Raw genomic sequence first — 15,833 nt, 5'->3', positions numbered from 1 at the left:
TGTTAGTGTATTTCTATGTTATTTCTAGTTCGTCTATTTCTATGTGGTGTTTATTGGGTTGACCTTCAATTGGAGGCAGCTGCTTCTCGTTGCCTCTGATTGAAGGTCCTATTTATAGGGGTGTTTGTTCTATGGGGGTTTGTGGGTAGTTATTTCCTGGTTTAGTGTTTGTTGCACCTGACGGGACTGTTTGGAGTCGTTTGTTTTGTATACGTGTTTACTTTGTTTTTCCTTCTTCAAATAAAAAGAAGATGAGTATACATTGTCCCGCTGCGTTTTGGTCCACTCCTTACGACAATCGTGACAAGAACAAAAAGTTAAAAGCTTTGTCACATTTTTTTCAGTATTACTTTAATGCCTTGTTGCAAACAGGATGCATGTTTTGGAATATTTTAATTCTGTAAAGGCGTCCTTCTTTTCACTCTGTCAATTAGGTTAGTGTTGTGGAGTAACTACAGTGTTGTTGATCCATCCTCAGTTTTGTCCTATCACAGCCATTAAACTCCTGTCCGGCAACTGAGTTAGGAAGGATGCCTGTATCTAGTGACAGGGTGTTTTGATACAACATCCAACGTGTAATTAATAACTTCACCATGCTCAAAGGGATATTCAATGTCTGCTTTATTATTTTTACCCATCTACCAATAGGTGCCCTTTGTGAGGCTTTGGAAAACCTCCCTTGTCTTTGTGGTTCAATCTGTGTTTGAAATTCAATGCTCGAATGAGGGACTGTCACGACTTCCGCCGAAGTCGGCTCCTCTCCGTGTTCGGGTGGCGTTCGGCGGTCGACGTCACCGGCTTTCTAGCCATCGCCGCTCCATTTTTCATGTATCCATTTGTTTTGTCTTGTTCCCTGCACACCTGGTTTTCATTCCCCAATCAATCTACATGTATTTATTCCTCTGTTCCCCATCATGTCTTTGTGTAGGATTGTTTGTGTTATGTGTTTGTTGTTGACGCGCCAGACTGGTTTGTTTTTTCCGTGGTATTTCACGAAGATGTTTATTGTTAAACATAATTCTTCCGACAGTTTTGCGCGATTTGCACTTTTGCCTCAAAGTGTGCGCCTGTTCACAAATCTCTGCTCTCCTGCACCTGACTTCGCTACCAGTACGCACACGCCTGACAGGGACCTTACAGATACTTGTATGTGTAGGGTACAGAGATGAGGTAGTCATTCAAAAATCATGTTAAACACTATTATTGCACAAAGAGTGAGTCCATGCAACTTATTATTTGACTTGTTTAGCAAATGTTTACTTCTGAACTTATTCAGGCTTACCATAACAAAGGGGTTGAATACTTATTGAATCAAGACATTTCAGCTTTTCATTTTTTATTAATTCGTAAAAATTTCAAAAAACATAATTCCACTTTGACATTATGGGGTATTGTATGTTGGCCTGTGACAAATCTCAATTCTATCCAATTTAAATTCAGGCTGTAAGACAACAACATGTGGAAGAAGTTAGTGGGTGTGGATACCTTCTGAAACCGCTGTATATAGTGTTTGTTTATATTTTCTTTGTTTACAAACATTGGAGTAAAACAAGTTAATATTTTGGGTTCTGATGGGGTACGACAGTTGAACTACGGTAATGAGGCATTTATAAATTATATTCTTCAAGAATCAATGGGTACATATCATACATGTAGAAGTCCAAAAATTGAGGTGGGAACTTCTGATAGCTCCTTTAATGTAAAACTGAGTGGATTTCCAAATGCATCATCCAGGTGTTAGAAAACTGTCAGGATGTGTCCCAAATGGCACTCTTCTCCTTATTTAGACCTATGGGCCTTGGTCAAATGTAGTGCGCTATATAGGGAGTAGGCTGCCACTTGGGACGCACAACTACTGAATTTTGTAGTTGCTGTGGAAACAAAGTTAACAGAAAGTAAAGTAGGTTACATGGAGATTATGGTGGAACTGGAAATGTAAACAATGATCGTTTTTTTGTTGTTGCTTTCAGTGTTCTTCTTCTCCTTGTTCTTTATGTTGGCTGCACAGTGGGACAGAGGGGGTGAGCTTATCTTAGCTGGAATACTAGTGAATGAAAGGAATTCTGTAACATTTTATTTTATTGTACTCTCTCAACTGATATTTACCATACCAGTTATTTACTATGTTAACAAACAGCATGTTTCAACGAATACCAACAAATAACACCTTTATTAATGAAAAAAAATGAAAAAGTCAAGGGGTCTGAATACCCCTTGACTTTTTCGACATTTTGTTAGGTTACAGCCTTGTTCTAAAATCATCAATCATCAATATACACACAATACCCCATAATGACAAAGAAAAACAGGTTTTGAGAAATTTTTGCAAATCCCACCCATCGCCAAAACCCCCCAGAAATATCACATTTACATAAGTATTCAGACCCTTTACTCAGTACTTTGTTGAAGCACCTTTGGCAGCGATTACAGCCTTGAGTCTTCTTGGGTAAAATGCTACAAGCTCGGCACACCTGTATTTGGGGAGTTTCTTCTCTGCAGATCCTCTCAAGCTCTGTCAGGTTGGATGGGGAGCGTTGCTGCACAGCTATTTTCAGGTCTCCTCAGAGATGTTCGATTAGGTTCAAGTCCGGGCTCTGGCTGGGCCACTCAAGGACATTCAGAGACTTGTACCGATGCCACTCTTGTGTTGTCTTGGCTGTGTGCTTAGGGTTGTTGTTCTGTTGGAAGGTGGACCTTTGCCCCAGTCTGAGGTCCTGAGCGCTCTGGAGCAGGTTTTCATCAAGGATCTCTCTGTACTTTATTCATCTTTGCCTTGATCCTGACTAGTCTTCCAGTCCCTGCTGCTGAAAAACATCCCCACAGCATGATGCTTCACCGTGGGGATGGTGTAAGGTTTCCTCCAGAAGTGACGCTTGGCATTCAGGCCAAATAGTTTATTCTTGGTTTCATCAGACCAGAGAATCATGTTTCTCATGTTCTGAGAGTCTTTAGGTGCCTTTTGGCAAACTCCAAGCGGGCTGTCATGTGCCTTTTACTGAGGTCACCAATAAGAGTAGATTCTCTCTCTCCCTCCCCAGATGGACCATCAGGGCCCGGGTCACCAAAAAGAACAACATTTCTCCTTGGAGCAACCCAAAAGGAGAGGGAAAATTATTCAACTTTGAGATCGTGGACGAGAGCGTGAGTATGACTCTCCTGTGTGTGTGTGTGTGTGTGTGTGTGTGTGTGTGTGCGTGTTCTTATACTCTAGTCCTCATATCTTCTGTCACCTTCAATGTCTCTGTATGTCAGACAACTATCTACTGTGTAGTAGTTAAAGTTTCTCCTTGAGTGACACTGCTGACAGTTTTGTGTGTGCATGCACGTGTGTGTGACAGTTTCTCAGTAAACTGTTGATTGACGCTGTGCTGACAGTGTCTCTGTGATTGACAGGGGGAGATCAGCGTAACAGCCTTCAACAAGGAAGTGGACAAGTTCTTCCCTTTGCTGGAGACGGGCAAGGTGAGCCTGTCTGTATTGATGCTTACCATACGATAACTCTGTCCTGACCGCATCTAGCTACAGAGAAGAGATACTCACACTCTGAGGTGACCTGTGATCATTGTTTTACCTTTCACAGTGAGGTGACCTGTGATCATTGTTTTACCTTTCACGGTGAGGTGACCTGTGATCATTGTTTTACCTTTCACAGTGAGGTGACCTGTGATCATTGTTTTACCTTTCACAGTGAGGTGACCTGTGATAATTGTTTTACCTTTCACGGTGAGGTGACCTGTGATCATTGTTTTACCTTTCACAGTGAGGTGACCTGTGATCATTGTTTTACCTTTCACGGTGAGGTGACCTGTGATAATTGTTTTACCTTTCACACTGAGGTGACCTGTGATCATTGTTTTACCTTTCACACTGAGGTGACCTGTGATCATTGTTTTACCTTTCACAGTGAGGTGACCTGTGATCATTGTTTTACCTTTCACACTGAGGTGACCTGTGATCATTGTTTTACCTTTCACAGTGAGGTGACCTGTGATAATTGTTTTACCTTTCACGGTGAGGTGACCTGTGATCATTGTTTTACCTTTCACACCGAGGTGACCTGTGATCATTGTTTTACCTTTCACGGTGAGGTGACCTGTGATCATTGTTTTACCTTTCACAGTGAGGTGACCTGTGATCATTGTTTTACCTTTCACGGTGAGGTGACCTGTGATCATTGTTTTACCTTTCACAGTGAGGTGACCTGTGATCATTGTTTTACCTTTCACGGTGAGGTGACCTGTGATAATTGTTTTACCTTTCACAGTGAGGTGACCTGTGATCATTGTTTTACCTTTCACACTGAGGTGACCTGTGATCATTGTTTTAGCTTTCACAGTGAGGTGACCTGTGATCATTGTTTTACCTTTCACAGCGAGTTGTCCTGTGATCCCCACTGGAACAGTACATACAGCTGCTGTACCACGGGTGGGGTCAATTCCATTTCAATTCAGAAAGTAAACTAAATTTCAATTCTAAATCCTCCTCATTGAGAAGCATTGAAGAGAATTGGAATTTTAGTATTCTTCCAGAATTCACTGGAATTGAAATAGAATTGACCCAACCCTGTACTAGATTGTACTTGACTGTACTTGTAAAACACATGTGCTTGTACAGCTTTCTCTTCAGTCTCTGTACATAGTTCAATAATAACTCAATTAGAGTTTCCATTTGTGCCCTATTGCCCTATAAAATATAAATAAATAGATACAATTCTAAATAAAATATATGAATGTCTCTATCTGGTCTGGTATTGACAGGGATGTGAGTGGTGGCTCATGGGATGAGAAAGTCAATCTGGTTTGGTCTGGTCTGGTATTGACAGGGATGTGATGTGTGTTCATCACATCCCAGTGTTCAGAACCTTTGCTAAGTACTTTGTTGAAGCACCTTTGGCAGCGATTACAGCCTTGAATCTTCTTGGGTATGATGCTACAAGCTCGGCACACCTGTATTTGTGGAGTTTCTCCCATTCTTCTCTGCAGATCCTCTCAAGCTCTGTAAGGTTGGATGGGGAGCGTTGCTGCACAGCTATTTTCAGGTCTCTCCAGAGTTGTTTGATCGGGTTCAAGTCCGGGCTCTGGCTGGAACACTCAAGGACATTCAGACTTATTCCAAAGGAACTCCTGCATTGTCTTGGCTGTGTGCAAAGGGTTGTTGTCTTGTTGGAAGGTGAACCTTCGCCCCAGTCTGAGGTCCTGAGCACTCTGGGGCAGGTTTTCATCAAAGATCTCTCTGTACTTTGCTCTGTTCATCTTTGCCTCGATCCTGACTAGTCTCCCAGTCCCTGCTGCTGAAAAACATTCCCACATTATGATGCTGCCACCACCGTGCTTCACCTTAGGGATGGTGTAAGGTTTCCTCCAGAAGTGACACTTGGCATTCAGGCCAAAAAGCTCCATCTTGGTTTCATCAGACCAGAGAATCTTGTTTCTCATGGTCTGGGAGTCTTTAGGTGGCTTTTAGCAAACTCCAAGCTGGCTGTCATGTGCCTTTTACTGAGGAGTGGCTTCTGTCTGGCCAGTCTACCATGAAGGCCTGATTGGTGGAGTGCTGCAAAGAACCTTCTGGAAGGTTCTCCCATCCCCACAGAGGAACTATAGAGCTCTTTGTGCCTCGACACAATCCTGTCTCGGAGATCTAATGACAATTCCTTCGACCTCATGGCTTGGTTTTTGCTCTGACATGCACTGTCAACTGTGGGACCTTATATAGACAGGTGTGTGCCTTTCCAAGTCATGTTCAATCAATTTAATTGACCACTGGTGGACTCCAATCAGGTTGTAGAGACATCCCAAAGACGACCAATGGAAACAGGATGCACCTAAGCTCAATTTCGAGTATCATAGGAAAGGGTCTGAATACTTCTGTAAATAAGATATTTCTGTTATTTATATTTAATACATTTGCAAACTATTCTACAAATCTGTTTTCGCTTTGTCATTATGGGGTATTGTGTGTAGATTGTTTTTGTCATTGAATCAATTTTGGAATAAGACTAACATAAGAAAATGTGGAAAAAGTCAAGGGTCTGAATACTTTCAGAAAGCACTGTATACTATAAATACTATACTATAGCATTCACTTTAGTGTTTTTGCTGACTTTACTGTAGGAGTCACTGTAGTGTTTTTTGGGTCTTAGTATTTACTGTAGTATTTACTGTAGTATACTGCAGTATTAGATCATTTAGAGTGAATTATAGTATAAATACTGTAGTAAATGCTATAGTAATTAATGTAGTGTTTTTGCGGATTGTAATTTACTGTAGTGTTTATGTTTTATTACCATTGACTTAGAAGTGGGGGGGCTTTCTCCTTTAGGAAACCTACTGGGGGAAAAAAATAAAAGAGTAACGTTTCCATAACCTGTAGGTAGGACTGTGTCTGAACAGGGAGTTCATAGCTTCTGGTCTTTTCTATAACCTGTAGGTAGGACTGTGTCTGAACAGGGAGTTCATAGCTTCTGGTCTTTTCTATAACCTGTAGGTAGGACTGTGTCTGAACAGGGAGTTCACAGCTTCTGGTCTTTTCTATAACCTGTAGGTAGGACTGTGTCTGAACAGGGAGTTCATAGCTTCTGGTCTTTTCTATAACCTGTAGGTAGGACTGTGTCTGAACAGGGAGTTCATAGCTTCTGGTCTTTTCTATAACCTGTAGGTAGGACTGTGTCTGAACAGGGAGTTCATAGCTTCTGGTCTTTTCTATAACCTGTAGGTAGGACTGTGTCTGAACAGGGAGTTCATAGCTTCTGGTCTTTTCTATAACCTGTAGGTAGGACTGTGTCTGAACAGGGAGTTCAGTGCTTCTGGTCTTTTCTATAACCTGTAGGTAGGACTGTGTCTGAACAGGGAGTTCATAGCTTCTGGTCTTTTCTATAACCTGTAGGTAGGACTGTGTCTGAACAGGGAGTTCATAGCTTCTGGTCTTTTCTATAACCTGTAGGTAGGACTGTGTCTGAACAGGGAGTTCAGTGCTTCTGGTCTTTTCTATAACCTGTAGGTAGGACTGTGTCTGAACAGGGAGTTCATAGCTTCTGGTCTTTTCTATAACCTGTAGGTAGGACTGTGTCTGAACAGGGAGTTCATAGCTTCTGGTCTTTTCTATAACCTGTAGGTAGGACTGTGTCTGAACAGGGAGTTCATAGCTTCTGGTCTTTTCTATAACCTGTAGGTAGGACTGTGTCTGAACAGGGAGTTCAGTGCTTCTGGTCTTTTCTATAACCTGTAGGTAGGACTGTGTCTGAACAGGGAGTTCATAGCTTCTGGTCTTTTCTATAACCTGTAGGTAGGACTGTGTCTGAACAGGGAGTTCATAGCTTCTGGTCTTTTCTATAACCTGTAGGTAGGACTGTGTCTGAACAGGGAGTTCATAGCTTCTGGTCTTTTCTATAACCTGTAGGTAGGACTGTGTCTGAACAGGGAGTTCATAGCTTCTGGTCTTTTCATTAACCTGTAGGTAGGACTGTGTCTGAACAGGGAGTTCAGAGCTTCTGGTCTTTTTTATAACCTGTAGGGAACACAGTATATGGTCTATACTTGACATGTAGGTTTCTCACTTATGGGTGGCAGAAATTGGTATATGGGTGGAGGGAAATGGGCAGGGTATATGCAAAATAAATTCTGTAGTATTTACTATAGGTAAAAATGTGTTGTGTTTTGGAGGGAGAGAGAGAGGGAGAGAGAGAGATCTGTTTTTAGCTGAGTCACTCTGCAGCACCTCTCTTTCCTGGAGTATTAGAGAGGTAGTGGTCCTGATGGGATTGATAGTATAGCAACCTGAAAGACTCGATTGAGTTACACTATTTGGAGAGGTGGTACATAATATGACAGTGTTACCTTGAAACATAGCCGAAATAATGACGAGTCTATCCCTGTAAAGTTATCGGAGTTGTTTTCATGGCTTTGTGTGACCAATAAGACTGCAGATTTCTCCAAACCCTATTTTATAAGAGTTAACTTGCTGGCAGGTGATGTGTTGTATGTTTGCTTTTGAAATGATCAATCCATCTCACTCCCTCTCCCTCAATCCATCTCACTCCCTCCCCCAAAATCCTCTCACTCCCTCTCTCTCAGAGCACCCTAAAGCAATCTAACCTCTGTCTCTCTCTGTCTCACTCTCTCTCTCTGTCTCTCTGTCTCACTCTCTCTCTCTGTGTCTCTCTCTGTCTCTTTCTCTCTGTATCTGTTTATCTCTCTCTCTCTAGGTGTACTACATCTCAGAGGGCAAAGTAAAGGAAACCAATAAGAAGTATATTACCTCGAAGAACAACTATGAGATCATCCTTCGAAATGTGACATCCATCGTGCCGTGTGAGGACGACCAGAACCTTCCCATGGTGGAGTGTGACTTCAGACCCATCGCTCAGTTGGAGCACATGGAGAAGGACGACATCATCGGTGATTTGGGGGGGGGGGGGCGGGGTTGGAGATTGTGGCGGAGTAAGGGGGTGAGAAATTGAGTTATATTTGGGGGGGAAAGGAAGGGGGTGTGATGAGAGAAGAGAAAGGGAGGAAAGGGAGGAAAGGAAGAAAGAAAGGTGGGAGGGGGTGATAGACAGATGGACTGAGTACAGCGTCAGACGGTCAGTGGGCAAGTAATTTAGATAGACAGTTACATAGATGGAGAAGAGATAAAGAGATGAGAACGTTTAATCCACAGTTTATTATAAACATGTCCTAACCCCTCCATCTCCTCTCCCTGTTTCCCTCCATCCCTCACCTCCATTCCTCCCTCATATCCCTTCCCTGTCTTATCTCCCAGCCTTGCCAGGTAAATTAGAAGGGCTCGATGCAGATTGGGCTGACATTTGCCAGTATTTTAGTTCTGATTGGCTGTCACTCCTCTTCTACATGAGGTCAGATAGTGTGAAGACTTTCTTCATTTGGACTGAATGGAGAGGATGAGGAAGCATATTATGATGAAGTCACTACTTTTTCTGGAGGTTTAATTGGAGCTTCAACACACTTGGGTTGTGATGGGTTTGGTAGGTTGGGTTGGTTGGTTGGATGGGTTGGTTGGATGGATGGGTTGTGTTGGGTGGGTTGTTTGGGTTGGTTGGCTGGTTAGTATGTTTGGTTGGGTTGGTTGGATGGTTGGGTTGGTTGGTTGGATGGGTTGGTTGGTTGGGTTGGTTGGTTGGATGGATGGGTTGTGTTGGGTGGGTTGTTTGGGTTGGTTGGCTGGTTAGTATGTTTGGTTGGGTTGGTTGGATGGTTGGGTTGGTTGGTTGGATGGGTTGGTTGGTTGGGTTGGTTGGTTGGATGGATGGGTTGTGTTGGGTGGGTTGTTTGGGTTGGTTGGCTGGTTAGTATGTTTGGTTGGGTTGGTTGGTTGGATGGGTTGGTTGGTTGGATGGGTTGTGTTGGGTGGGTTGTTTGGGTTGGTTGGCTGGTTAGTATGTTTGGTTGGGTTGTGTTGGGTCGACTGGGTTTGGTTGGTTTGGGATGGGGTTGAGGAGTGGTTAAGGGACTGAACAAAAATATACTGCTCAAAAAAATAAAGGGAACACTTAAACAACACATCCTAGATCTGAATGAAATAAATAATCTTATTAAATACTTTTTTCTTTACATAGTTGAATGTGCTGAAAACAAAATCACACAAAAATAATCAAAGGAAATCCAATTTATCAACCCATGGAGGTCTGGATTTGGAGTCACACTCAAAATTAAAGTGGAAAACCACACTACAGGCTGATCCAACTTTGATGTAATGTCCTTAAAACAAGTCAAAATGAGGCTCAGTAGTGTGTGTGGCCTCCACGTGCCTGTATGACCTCCCTACAACGCCTGGGCATGCTCCTGATGAGGTGGCGGATGGTCTCCTGAGGGATCTCCTCCCAGACCTGGACTAAAGCATCCGCCAACTCCTGGACAGTCTGTGGTGCAACGTGGCGTTGGTGGATGGAGCGAGACATGATGTCCCAGATGTGCTCAATTGGATTCAGGTCTGGGGAACGGGCGGGCCAGTTCATAGCATCAATGCCTTCTACTTGCAGGAACTGCTGACACACTCCAGCCACATGAGGTCTAGCATTGTCTTGCATTAGGAGGAACCCAGGGCCAACCGCACCAGTATATGGTCTCACAAGGGGTCTGAGGATCTCATCTCGGTACCTAATGGCAGTCAGGCTACCTCTGGCGAGCACATGGAGGGCTGTGCGGCCCCCCAAAGAAATGCCACCCCACACCATGACTGACCCACCGCCAAACCGGTCATGCTGGAGGATGTTGCAGGCAGCAGAACGTTCTCCACGGCATCTCCAGACTCTGTCACGTCTGTCACATGTGCTCAATGTGAACCTGCTTTCATCTGTGAAGAGCACAGGGCGCCAGTGGCGAATTTGCCAATCTTGGTGTTCTCTGGCAAATGCCAAACGTCCTGCACGGTGTTGGGCTGTAAGCACAACCCCCACCTGTGGATGTCGGGCCCTCATACCACCCTCATGGAGTCTGTTTCTGACCGTTTGAGCAGACACATGCACATTTGTGGCCTGCTGGACGTAATTTTGCAGGGCTCTGGCAGTGCTTCTCCTGCTCCTCCTTGCACAAAGGCGGAGGTAGCGGTCCTGCTGCTGGGTTGTTGCCTTCCTACGGCCTCCTCCACGTCTCCTGATGTACTGGCCTGTCTCCTGGTAGCACCTCCATGCTCTGGACACTACGCTGACAGACACAGCAAACCTTCTTGCCACAGCTCGCATTGATGTGCCATCCTGGATGAGCTGCACTACCTGAGCCACTTGTGTGGGTTGTAGACTCCGTCTCATGCTACCACTAGAGTGAAAGCACCGCCAGCATTCAAAAGTGACCAAAACATCAGCCAGGAAGCATAGGAACTGAGAAGTGGTCTGTGGTCCCCACCTGCAGAACCACTCATTTATTGGGGGTGTCTTGCTAATTGCCTATAATTTCCACCTGTTGTCTATTCCATTTGCACAACAGCATGTGACATTTATTGTCAATCAGTGTTGCTTCCTAAGTGGACAGTTTGATTTCACAGAAGTGTGATTGACTTGGAGTTACATTGTGTTGTTTAAGTGTTCCCTTTATTTTTTTGAGCAGTGTATAAATGCAACATGTAAAGTGTTGGTCCCATGTTTCATAAGCTGAAGCTCCTCTCTCTCCCTCTCTCTCTCTCTCTCCCCGCCTCTCTCTCCTCTCTCTCTCCCTCTCTCCCCCATCTCTCTCTCTCCTCTCTCTCCCAGTTTCTCTTTCTCCTCTATCTCCCCCCTCTCTCCCCCTCTGTTTGCGCCTATCTCTCTCTCACCTCCACTACCCATCTCTGTCCCCCTCTGTCTCCTCCCTGCTCTCTCCCCTCCTCTCTCCCCTTTCTCTCTCTCCTCCTCTCCCCCTCTCTCTCCCCCATCCTCTCTCCCTCTCCCCCTCTCTATTTTTCCCTCCTCCTCTCCCTCTCCCCCTCTCCCCCCTCTCTCCTCTCCCCCTCCTTCCCCTCTCTCTTCCCTCCTTTCCCCTCCCCTCTCTCTCACCCTCCGTCTCTCTATCCCTCCTCTCTCACTCCCTCTCCTCCTCTCTCCCTGTCCCCCTTCCCCTCTCTCTCCCCTCCTTCCCCCGCTCTGTCTCTGTCTCTGCCTCCTCCCTCTTTCTTCCTTTCTCCCCTCCTCCTTCTCTCTCCCTCTCTCCCTCTTCCCTCCTCCTCCTCCCCTCTCTCCGTCCCCACTCGTTCTCCCTCCACAACTCTCCCCCTCTCTCTCTCCCCATTGTTCTCCCTCCCTCTCTCCCTTCTCTCTCTGCCTCCCTCCCCCTCTCCCTCCCCTCTCCTCTCCTCCCTCTCCCCCTCTCTATTTTTCCCTCCTCCTCTCCCTCTCCCCCTCTCCCCCCTGTCTCCTCTCTCCCTCTCCCCCTCTCTATTTTTCCCCCCTCCTCTCCCTCTCTCTCCTCTCCCCCTCTTTCCCCTTGCTCTTCCCTCCTTTCCCCTCCCCTCTCTCTCACCCTCCGTCTCTCTATCCCTCCTCTCTCACTCCCTCTCCTCCTCTCTCCCTGTCCCCCTTCCCCTCTCTCTCCCCTCCTTCCCCCGCTCTGTCTCTCTCTGCCTCCTCCCTCTTTCTTCCTTTCTCCCCTCCTCCTTCTCTCTCCCTCTCTCCCTCTTCCCTCCTCCTCCTCCCCTCTCTCCGTCCCCACTCGTTCTCCCTCCCCAACTCTCCCCCTCTCTCTCTCCCCATTGTTCTCCCTCCCTCTCTCCCTTCTCTCTCTGCCTCCCCTCCCCCTTCTCCCTCCCCTCTCCTCTCCTCCCTCTCCCCCTCTCTATTTTTCCCTCCTCCTCTCCCTCTCCCCCTCTCCCCCTGTCTCCTCTCTCCCTCTCCCCCTCTCTATTTTTCCCCCTCCTCTCCCTCTCCCCCCTCTCTCCTCTCCCCCTCTTTCCCCTTGCTCTTCCCTCCTTTCCCCTCCCCTCTCTCTCCCCTCCTTCCCCCGCTCTGTCTCTGTCTCCTCCCTCTTTCTTCCTTTCTCCCCTCTTTCTTCTCTCTCCCTCTCTTCCCTCCTCCTCCTCCCCTCTCTCTCTGCCTCCCCTCTCCCTCCCCTCTCCTCTCTCCCTCTCCCCCTCTCTATTTTTCCCTCCTCCTCTCCCTCTCCCCCTCTCCCCCCTCTCTCCTCTCCCCCTCCTTCCCCTCGCTCTTCCTTCCTTTCCCCTCCCCTCTCTCTCACCCTCCGTCTCTCTATCCCTCCTCTCTCACTCTCTCTCCTCCTCTCTCCCTGTCCCCCTTCCCCTCTCTCTCCCCTCCTTCCCACGCTCTGTCTCTGCCTCCTCCCTCTTTCTTCCTTTCTCCCCTCCTCCTTCTCTCTCCCTCTTCCCTCCTCCTCCTCCCCTCTCTCCGTCCCCACTTGTTCTCCCTCCCCAACTCTCCCCCTCTCTCTCCCCATTGTTCTCCCTCCCTCTCTCCCTTCTCTCTCTGCCTCCCCTCCCCCTCTCCCTCCCCTCTCCTCTCTCTCCTTGGTAGTTAATTGTGGATTAACAGTGTGTAATGAGAGCTGTCAGCCTGTTCCCGTGGCGATAATGGAGTTCAAAGGTGGATGACATCATATCAACCATAATGGAATTACACACACACATACACACACACATATTAGAGCGCGAGAAAGGGAGAGAGGAGAAGGGAGGAGCGAGAGGAAGAAGTAATGGAGAAAGAGATATGGAGAGAGAAGGCTAAGGCGAGGGGGAGATAGAGATAGGGGGGAAGGAGAATATCTTTGTAATTAGGAAATGACAGTACCACCAAGACGAGTAGAAAGGTCTGACTAATATCTGTCTCTCTTTTTCTGTCTCTCTCTTTTTCTGTCTCTCTTTTTCTGTCTCTCTCTCTGTCTCTCTCTCTCTCTCTGTCTCTCTCTCTCTCTGTCTCTCTCTCTCTCTGTTCTCTCTCTCTGTCTCTCTCTCTGTCTCTCTCTCTGTCTCTCTCTCTCTGTTTCTGTCTCTCTCTCTGTTTCTCTCGCTCTCTCTGTTTCTCTCGCTCTCTCTCTCTCTGTTTCTCTGTCTGTCTCCCCCCCCCCTCTCTCTCCCCCCTCTAGATGTGATAGGAGTGTGTAGGAGTGTGGATGATCTGAGTCGTTTCACCGCTAGGACAGGTAGAGAGGCGTATAAAAGAGACATTGACCTGATGGATACCAGTGGCAAGGCGGTCGCAGTCACACTGTGGGGCGAGCAGGTAAGACCATACACACAAGGAGTACAAACCCTAACACACACACACCCACACAATGAGTACACACACACACACACACACACACACACAATGAGTTCAAACACACACACTAACACATATGCTAACACACACACACACCCAAGGAGTACACACACAGACACACACACACACACACACACACACACACACACTCCCGGTAACACACATATACACACACCCAAGGAGTGTACACACACAGACACACACACACTAACACACACACACACTAATACACACACACACACACACACACACACACACACTAACACACACAGTATACATATGCACATACACTCAAGTTGCAAGGTGATAGTCACATTGTCTCCTGGGATGGATCTGCCGTTAAACACAAAGATATGCAGAGTATGAGGTAATTCGTGTGTGTGTGTGTGTGTGTGTGTGTGTGTGTGTGTGTGTGTTATGGAGTGTTTATTCGGTTTTCTGGGATGTAAAATCAGATTTGATCAATTGAACCACTCGACTTTCAGGATTTCAAAGGAGTCTCAGATTGCACCCAGAATGTAAAAATATCTGGAAGGTACATTTGTGTATATGTGTGTGTGTGTGTGTGTGTATATACATGGGTGTGTGTGTGTGTGGGGGTATGTGCCTGTGTGTACGCTCTTGCTCATGTTTGTGTGTTATTGCGTTGTTCTTCAGCCTCTCTCTCCTCTCTCTCCAGGCAGAGATGTTTGATGGTTCAGTCCAGCCTATAGTAGCTGTTAAAAGAGCTCGCCTGTCAGACTTTGGAGGCCAGTCTGTCTCTGCAATCTTCAGCTCCGCTGTCATGGTCAACCCTGACATACCTGAGGCCCATTGGCTGAGGAGATGGTGAGTGATGACACGTATGCTCATAGAGATGCACACATATTCATGAAGATGCATGCTTGCACACTCACACATATTCTTAGAAAACCTAAAATAGACACACTGACACTCCTGTATTACAGCCCCATCTGTCACGTGCAGAAGAGAGAGATTGACTTAAAAAAAAGTCAGTTAAGAACAAATTCTTATTTACAAGGACAGCCTACACTAGCCAAACCCGGATGACGCTGGGCCAATTGTGCACCGCCCTATGGGACTCCCAATCACAGCCGGTTGTGATACAGCCCATGATTGAACCGGGGTCTGTAGTGATGCCTCAAGCACTGAGATGCTTGAGGCATCACTACAGGAGTCTCATAAAATGTCCGTGTCCAGTTGCATGGGGTCAGTTTGAATTTAGAAAATGCTCCATGATTATTTATTAAAGAAAATCTACATGGATGTATACCCATCATCTTGTCTATTTCAAGTCTGCTCCCTTTCATCAGAGAGAGAGAGAGAGAGAGAGAGAGAGAATTATTTCGGTCTAACTGTGTTTCTGAAAGAGCGTCGTGCATCAGCCGGGGTTCCTGTGGCGATGCAGTGCATTATGGGATTGTTTGGGCCTAGCGGCGAGGCTGAGTTGTTGCATAATGTAACAAATAACTCTTAATGAATGTAAACTTAATGAATATTTGAGTCACTGATTAGATACAGCGTTACTGGGCTACAATAACACTGACAAGTGGGTAGACGGATAAAGATATGGGTGGGTGGGTGGATGGAGGGATAGACAGAATAACTGACAAATGGGTGACTAGACAAACAGGTCCCATGTATTTCAGTTGGTAGAGCATGGCGGTTGCAGGGTTCGATTCCCACGGGGGACCGGTATGAAAGAATTAGGAAAATATGTATGCACTCACTACTGAAAGTTGCTGTGGATAGGAGTGTCTGCTAAATGACTAAAATGTAAATGTGAATAGATTTGCTATCAGATAAATGGGTAGATGAACACACAGATCAAATAACATTTTATTTGTCACATGCGTTGAATATAACAGGTGTAGCCCTTACTGACAATGCAGTTCAAGAAATAGACTTAAGAAAATATTTCCAAAATAAACTAAAGGAATAAATACAATTAAAAAGTAACACAATAAAATAACATTAATGAGGCTATATACAGGGGGTACCGGTACCGAGTCAATGTGCGGGGGTACAGGTTAGTCGAGGTAATTTGTACATGTAGGTAGGGGTAAAGTGACTATGCATAAATAATAAACAGCAAGTAGCAGCAGTGTAAAAACAAAGGGAGGGGGGTCAATGTAAATAG

The 15,833-nt window shown here is 45.9% G+C and overlaps 1 pseudogene; it reads left to right on the top strand.

Moving 5' to 3' along the window:
- The window catches only part of LOC106592337 (replication protein A 70 kDa DNA-binding subunit-like), a 73,197-nt pseudogene that overhangs the window by 11,790 nt on the left and 45,574 nt on the right, over positions 1-15,833 (top strand).

This window comes from Salmo salar, chromosome ssa11, assembly GCF_905237065.1.
Source record: "Salmo salar chromosome ssa11, Ssal_v3.1, whole genome shotgun sequence".
Taxonomy (NCBI): Eukaryota; Metazoa; Chordata; class Actinopteri; order Salmoniformes; family Salmonidae; genus Salmo; species Salmo salar.
The sequence above is the reverse complement of the archived record's forward strand: the minus strand, read 5'-3'. Positions and strand labels throughout refer to the sequence as shown.